The sequence below is a fragment of the Rhinichthys klamathensis genome, unplaced genomic scaffold (genome assembly GCF_029890125.1).
Source record: "Rhinichthys klamathensis goyatoka isolate OS25496 unplaced genomic scaffold, OSU_Roscu_1.1 h1tg000249l_1, whole genome shotgun sequence".
In the NCBI taxonomy this organism is placed as follows: domain Eukaryota; kingdom Metazoa; phylum Chordata; class Actinopteri; order Cypriniformes; family Leuciscidae; genus Rhinichthys; species Rhinichthys klamathensis.
The window spans coordinates 861,680-869,090 of NW_026606771.1; the positions used below are offsets into that span (position 1 = coordinate 861,680).

Genomic DNA, 7,411 nt, shown 5'->3' on the forward strand with positions numbered 1-7,411 from the left:
GGTCTTTTTCACAAGCAAACATTTCATTGGCCATGCTTCTCGACGAGGCCATCAGCGCTTGAGTTGGTAGTCCAACATTTTGCAATCGCGACCGCCGCTGGAGGGCAAAAGCTCATTCCCTGACCGGGAATCGAACCCAAGCCGCGGCGGTGAGAGCGCCGAATCCTAACCACTAGACCACCAGGGAAGGTCTGCTGACTCTTTCCCGTCAAGCCTGGCTGTGTGCCTCTACCAGATTTTGCAGCAACTGCTCAAGCAAGACCACTAAGGCTTGAATTTTCCTTCAGGAGAGGACACTTCTCTGACCCTGGATCACAGTTATTCCACTGAGAAACTGTCACAGGCTCTGTAGGAATATCCTAACAGCACCACAACTTGCCATGAAAACAAAGCAACCAAGATCCCCAACATGTGACGCCTCCAACTTGAAGCTTTTTATAGCAGGCTCCTCATCAGACCCCTTCCTGACGTTGACTCCAGGCCTGTTGATGGCATGAGATAAAGTAGATGTCTTGACAGGCCTCTGCCCAGTCGGACACCAACAAGTCGCGTGCATAGTTTTTGTTATTATTATTATTGGATTAGTTGAATAATATTTTAAATTGACAGTCCAACAATAGGCTGCTTTGTCAGTGGGATAACGGTTACCATACAATACCATGCGTCTTTTCAGATGCATTGCATGGGTACTGTAACAAGGACCTTGCTTTGCGACCAGTTTATGGTGTCTATTATGCCAGCACAGGAATGGGAGGAAACTGAACCCCCTGGGCGAGGCAAATGCACTCAAGGGTGCCTGACCGGTGGGCCAGTGGCGAAATGGATAACGCGTTTGACTACGAATCAGAAGATTCCAGGTTCGACACCTGGCTGGATCGCTCTGCCTCTTTTGCTTCGCTGTCAGCCCATAGCCATTTTATTATTTCCTTTTATTAGCCCATATTTTTTGTTATTATTATTATTGGATTAGTTGAATAATATTTTAAATTGACAGTCCAACAATAGGCTGCTTTGTCAGTGGGATAACGGTTACCATACAATACCATGCTCTTTTCAGATGCATTGCATGGGTACTGTCTTTTGTTATTATTATTATTGGATTAGTTGAATAATATTTTAAATTGACAGTCCAACAATAGGCTGCTTTGTCAGTGGGATAACGGTTACCATCGCGTGCATAGTTTTTGTTATTATTATTATTGGATTAGTTTAATAATATTTTAAATTGACAGTCCAACAATAGGCTGCTTTGTCAGTGGGATAACGGTTACCATACAATACCATGCGTCTTTTCAGATGCATTGCATGGGTACTGTAACAAGGACCTTGCTTTGCGACCAGTTTATAGTGTCTATTATGCCAGCACAGGAATGGGAGGAAACTGAACCCCCTGGGCGAGGCAAATGCACTCAAGGGTGCCTGACTGGTGGGCCAGTGGCGCAATGGATAATGCGTCTGACTACGAATCAGAAGATTCCAGGCTCGACTCTTGGCTGGCTCGCTCTGCCTCTTTTGGTTCGCTGTCAGCCCATAGCCATTTTATTATTTCCTTTTATTAGCCCATAGTTTTTGTTATTATTATTATTGGATTAGTTGAATAATATTTTAAATTGACAGTCCAACAATAGGCTGCTTTGTCAGTGGGATAACGGTTACCATACGAGCTTACGAAACCTGATAAGTTTAGGTTCTGTCCCCAACCAGTGTGCCTTCGAGAGCGGAGGACTGTAGGTGGCAAATTGGCAATCCTTAGGTCGCTGGTTCGACTCCGGCTCGAAGGAGGTATTTTTCACAAGCAAACATTTCATTGGCCATGCTTCTCGACGAGGCCATCAGCGCTTGAGTTGGTAGTCCAGCATTTTGCAATCGCGACCTCATTCCCTGACCGGGAATCGAACCCAAGCCGCGGCGGCAGGGCCGGATTAACCATTAGGGCAACTGGTCACTTGCCCAGGGGCACATGACATCTAAGGGGCCCTGCGCACCGTCAAATATTATGTTAGATCACGTTATAAACGCAGTCCTCACTTTCCTAATTATATGCATATTTTTGCAACCCATTCGATCAAAATATAATGTTAAATCGCGTCAAAAACAGCGTCTGTATTCCTGCGCAGTGAGCGAGAGCGAGCTATCATGTCGACTCGCGTCGCGTGACTTGACGCTCTGAAATTTGAAGTGATGGAGAAGCGGTTGCCTAACATAAAGGTCTCGACTGTTTAGCGTTATATTTTGCCAACGAAGTCAAATTGAAACTGTGATATTGCTTCGTGCCGTTATAAAACAGCAAAAGACTTTAAGTAGCCTATAGGCATTCTGTTTGTGCTGCGTGATTTAAATAGAAGTGCGCACTTTGCTCACGCGATCAGCATGGTGATCTGGTGTTTTCTCCAAAATGAAAGCTCAAGGGTTTATTTCTGGCAATTAAAGAAATTAGGACAATTGTACTTTTCCTATACTGTGTAATGTAATGCAAAATACTTTTAGGCTACATTTATAGGAGGTAGGCCTATATGATTTTACGTCATAGGAATAATTATATAAATCATTATTATAATAATTGTTTGGCATCCTAAAACACCAGTGATAATGTAATGCAGACTGAGACTCTATATCATAACTAAAAAGATGTTTGAGCCCTCTTTAATGTCCAGGTACAAGTCAATGCTTTTTCTTTGTTCAATGTGCGCACAGTTCATGGGTTAAAGCCGGTTGAAGCTCTTAATTGTGAGCTCTCAAAGTGCACCAGATTGATGCATTTAACCTTAAAATGTACAAAATTTTCTTGCGGGGGAGCATGCCCCCGTACCCCCCTAGAGGGATAGAGTTCCACCCAACATAGTTTTATAAAATCCTATGGGAAACACAGATCATTTATGAAGTAATATGTACAACAAAGTTCCTTTTAAGTCAGTAATACAGTTAATGCCAAATTAAAATGTCCTTGGACAAACTACATTTGGCCTGCCTAAGGGGGGGCCTACAAGACATTGTGTCCAGGGCCCTCTGAATTCTTAATCCGGCCCTGCGCGGCGGTGAGAACGCCGAATCCTAACCACCAGGGAAGGTCTGCTGACTCTTTCCCGTCAAGCCTGGCTGTGTGCCTCTACCAGATTTTGCAGCAACTGCTCAAGCAAGACCACTAAGGCTTGAATTTTCCTTCAGGAGAGGAGACTTCTCTGACCCTGGATCACAGTTATTCCACTGAGAAACTGTCACAGGCTCTGTAGGAATATCCTAACAGCACCACAACTTGCCATGAAAACAAAGCAACCAAGATCCCCAACATGTGACGCCTCCAACTTGAAGCTTTTTATAGCAGGCTCCTCATCAGACCCCTTCCTGACGTTGGCTCCAGGCCTGTTGATGGCATGAGATAAAGTAGATGTCATGACAGGCCTCTGCCCAGTCGGACACCAACAAGTCGCGTGCATAGTTTTTGTTATTATTATTATTGGATTAGTTGAATAATATTTTAAATTGACAGTCCAACAATAGGCTGCTTTGTCAGTGGGATAACGGTTACCATACAATACCATGCGTCTTTTCAGATGCATTGCATGGGTACTGTAACAAGGACCTTGCTTTGCGACCAGTTTATAGTGTCTATTATGCCAGCACAGGAATGGGAGGAAACTGAACCCCCTGGGCGAGGCAAATGAGAGCTCCCTCCGATGAGCCTGATGAAATTGAATTCAGTAAACAATCCCTTCGGATCATTCCCATATTCTTAAAGGGGGGCGGTCACACACTAAAAGCCAAAGGGCCTGCTCGAGGCTTGAGGAAGTTCCCATATGGTCTAGCGGTCAGGATTTCTGGTTTTCACCCAGGCGGCCCGGGTTCGACTCCCGGTATGGGAAGTTCGTGTTGTCTTTGCTTCACTTATGGAAACAGCCAGGACGTCTCTCTGTGCCACTAGCACTTTTGGCCGGCAGGCGGAGCTTACGAAACCTGATAGGTTTAGGTTCTGTCCCCAACCGGTGACAGCCGTGCGTCTGTAAAATCTATCCAATACAATGACGAGCTCCATCTTTAAAAAACCAATTACGTTACGAGCTCCATTTTTGGCCGTCCAATGAAATGTCAAGGTCCATTTTTCATAGACCAATCACCGCACATAGTCCATTTTTGTCCATCTTTGAGTTTGAGCAGATTCCATCCAATCTCCGCTCATAATCTCTTTTTTGGCCGTCCAATGAAATGGCAATGTCCATTTTTCATACACCAATCACCGCACGTTGAGCATAAACGTCACCGCTGCTATTTATATTCCGCTCAGGTAACGTTATGTTATTTATAGTTATTGTATTTATTGTTAATGAACGTTTTCTGTATTTTAGGAATAGCAAGTTTGCTCCGTAAAACTACCTTACCTATAGATCAGGTAACGTTAACTGTCATTGTGTAAGTAATAGGGTATAACGTTAATTGCCGCAGCTCAATTTGTAATGTAAATAGTTTTATCCGATTTGGTCTGACTTTGTGTAACTTCAGTCAGCAAGCAAACCTTTATTTTTTGTATAGGTAACGTTACGTTAGCTAACGTTATAGCTAACGTTATCATCGAGCTTGGCAATTGTAAAGTCACATTTTTGTCAGTAAACGTTAACTTATTTTTTTCCTGATAGGATTAGTAAAATAGCATATCTGATAGTGTTTGTTACTTCATAGGACATGGATAAATCAATGTACAATAAATCTCATTGTACTAGTCTACTGTAACACTGGCATAAAATGTAACACATAATAAATTTGGATAATTTCTAACTTTTGGGTGTTTGTTTAACTTTTATACACCTGTGGTAAAAAATGACCAGTCATAAGTGAATGGATGAGAATACAATAAGTATATAAAATTAAATTCAGGCACATGTTCATTTTATCACATGGACACAGTTGAAATAACACAATGTTTAATCTGAGTATTTGTTATAGTCAAAATAGTCCATACATTATGCGTTTTACTGCAAAACAATGTGTATGAGCCCAGGTCAATGAGGCATACAGGCCATAAATAGCAAACAGAAGTTCAAAACTTGTAATGTTTACACAAACTCTATCACAAGATCTATCACAACATTAGGTGATGATATATACAGTATGCATTATTTGGATTTATAAACTGTTATAATGTGGCGGTCATTTTGGAGCAGGAACACAAAACTAGCTAACATGAAATTAACACAACAGTAGGGTTAATGCGGTGTTACCGGGCTACAATGGCAGTTAGTTTAACATGTTCTGTATTGTTTCAGGCAACGACATGGCTTCAACTAAGTCACACAAAGGCATGAGCGATGCTGACTGGCTTGCGCGTCTGGAGAGTTTTGCCCGAACAGGAGTTTGGCCATCTAGGGAGGGGAATAGACCTTCTCCCCGACAAAAAAGATGGCATGAGTTGTATCAGAAGGTAAATTATGCAGCTAGATTCATGGGTGAACTAATAAACTTGTATGATAATACATTGTGCTATTTGTATTTATGTGTATGGATAAGTAATTATTTAAAATGTAAATACAATGTAATATTGATAAAATTAAGATGCCTGTTTTGAGATAACATGGACTACAGTGTCATAGCTACACTTTATGTTCACAGATAGAAAAATGCCCTCTGCAAATGAGGGGCCAGACCACCCTTCTGAAGGAAGCTCAGAACTGTTTTTGTGGATTTCACAAGGTAACTTCAATTAGCCTAGTTCAAGTTGCATAACTAGATAGATGTGTTTGCAATATCAATGTGCCTTTATATCTAAAATTAGGCATTATGAGGAGTGTATAATATCATGTGTCTGGTACATTTTAATGCATGTATCACAGGTTAATCCACCAGTCACAGTAGATGCATCACAGCGCACCCCTGCCCAAAGCACACCCTCCATCAGTGATGTGTCACATCCTGCAAAGAAAGCCAAACTGACATTGACAATGGTAAGCAGACCTTACTGCAGGTATCACTGCAGACATTGAAACATCTCAACATTTTCCTATAGTGTTGCAGGTTTTTTATCACTGACTATGACAAAACTTTTCAGTTTGAAAAGTCAAGGTTTGGAGGCTCACATGTGGCAGCAGCAAAACCCAATTTGAGCATCCAGAGGAAAACCTCTCAGGTTAATATAAAAGACATCATAACTATATAATGACATCATCACTTTATCACTACATAATTTTATTTAATAAAAAACGCAATCCCCTTAATATATTAATCATAACGTTTGACTCCACAGACATTAGAGCACTCCATTTCAGCCGCAGCTTCATGCCCACCCTCTGATCCTCGTCCTCCTTCATCCCCCAAACCTCATCGGCCTGTCATCAAGTCCTCCTCTTCCTTCTTCCTTCCTCCAGCTCAGAGATCACAACGCACCAAAGAAACAGCAACACCATCGATTAATTCTGAGTTTGCTGTTGTGAGGAGCCCAGTAAGATGTCAATTTAAAATATAAACATGCCTTTGTCATTTAATGCTCTCTTAGATTTTATTTAAACCAGTGTTTTTGATAATATCAGCAGGTCTCATCTCAGCCAGAAGACACTGCGGATCTCCCACTACTGTGGCCACAGACAATGCCACAGCAGGACCAGAAGTGGGTGTCGGAAGCACTTTTTAGGGTTGGTGCAAAGGGTAAGCTGGAGCTGCGTGAAAACCTGCAGTTGTGGTATCACCCCCCACCAACAGCCCTGTTGTACCACCAAGCTCCAGCACCTGATAGATTTTTTTCACAGCGGCTCTTGCTCTGGATGCCATATAGGCTATGGAAGGTGCGGCTCCAGTGTTCTAACCCTGTCTGTGCCAGGCATCAGCTGTGTGGTGGTGGTCTGCACAGGAGAGTACGACAGGTGTTAGATATTGACAGATACTACAATCTGGTTACAGAGACCCTGATCTGTACCAGGTGTAGAACCAGCTACCTGTCCTGGAGTCATGCTGTGCTGCAACAGTTGGACCTGGCCCATCGATCTGAATTCAGGATCATCCTCACACGCAAGTAAATATGTTGCAGTCATGTTCACTCATATGCTACCTTTTTGATAAATAATTCTTACAATAATTAGATACATGATAATAAGATACTTGAATAAATACTTTTTTCCAAGGTATGCCTGTGACATTCGAGTTCTTCGCTTGTTGCGTGAGAGGGGCATGGGGAATGGCCCAGTGAGGATCATCGGACAGCTGAGGGAGAACCACAGTGAGGAGTGGTTAAAACGTGTGGCTCGGTACACATCAGAGTGTGTGGCCTTTTTGGATAAGCCTGGCCTGCATCCAATGCACTTCCAGGAACCACCACCACTTGCTCCAGTACCCAGCTACAAATGGCTCCTCACTGTATACAGTCAGGACATCCTCAACAGGCTCGATCACATCAAGGCCAGCATCACATCCACGTATGGATCAATTTTAAAAA

The 7,411-nt window shown here is 42.6% G+C and overlaps 1 non-coding gene across 1 annotated transcript; it reads left to right on the top strand.

The window, feature by feature from the left end:
• The first annotated feature begins 3,788 nt into the window (after positions 1-3,788).
• trnae-uuc (transfer RNA glutamic acid (anticodon UUC)) lies at positions 3,789-3,860 on the top strand. The gene has a single exon. It is a non-coding gene; the product is annotated as a tRNA-Glu (tRNA).
• The last annotated feature ends 3,551 nt before the right edge of the window (positions 3,861-7,411 follow it).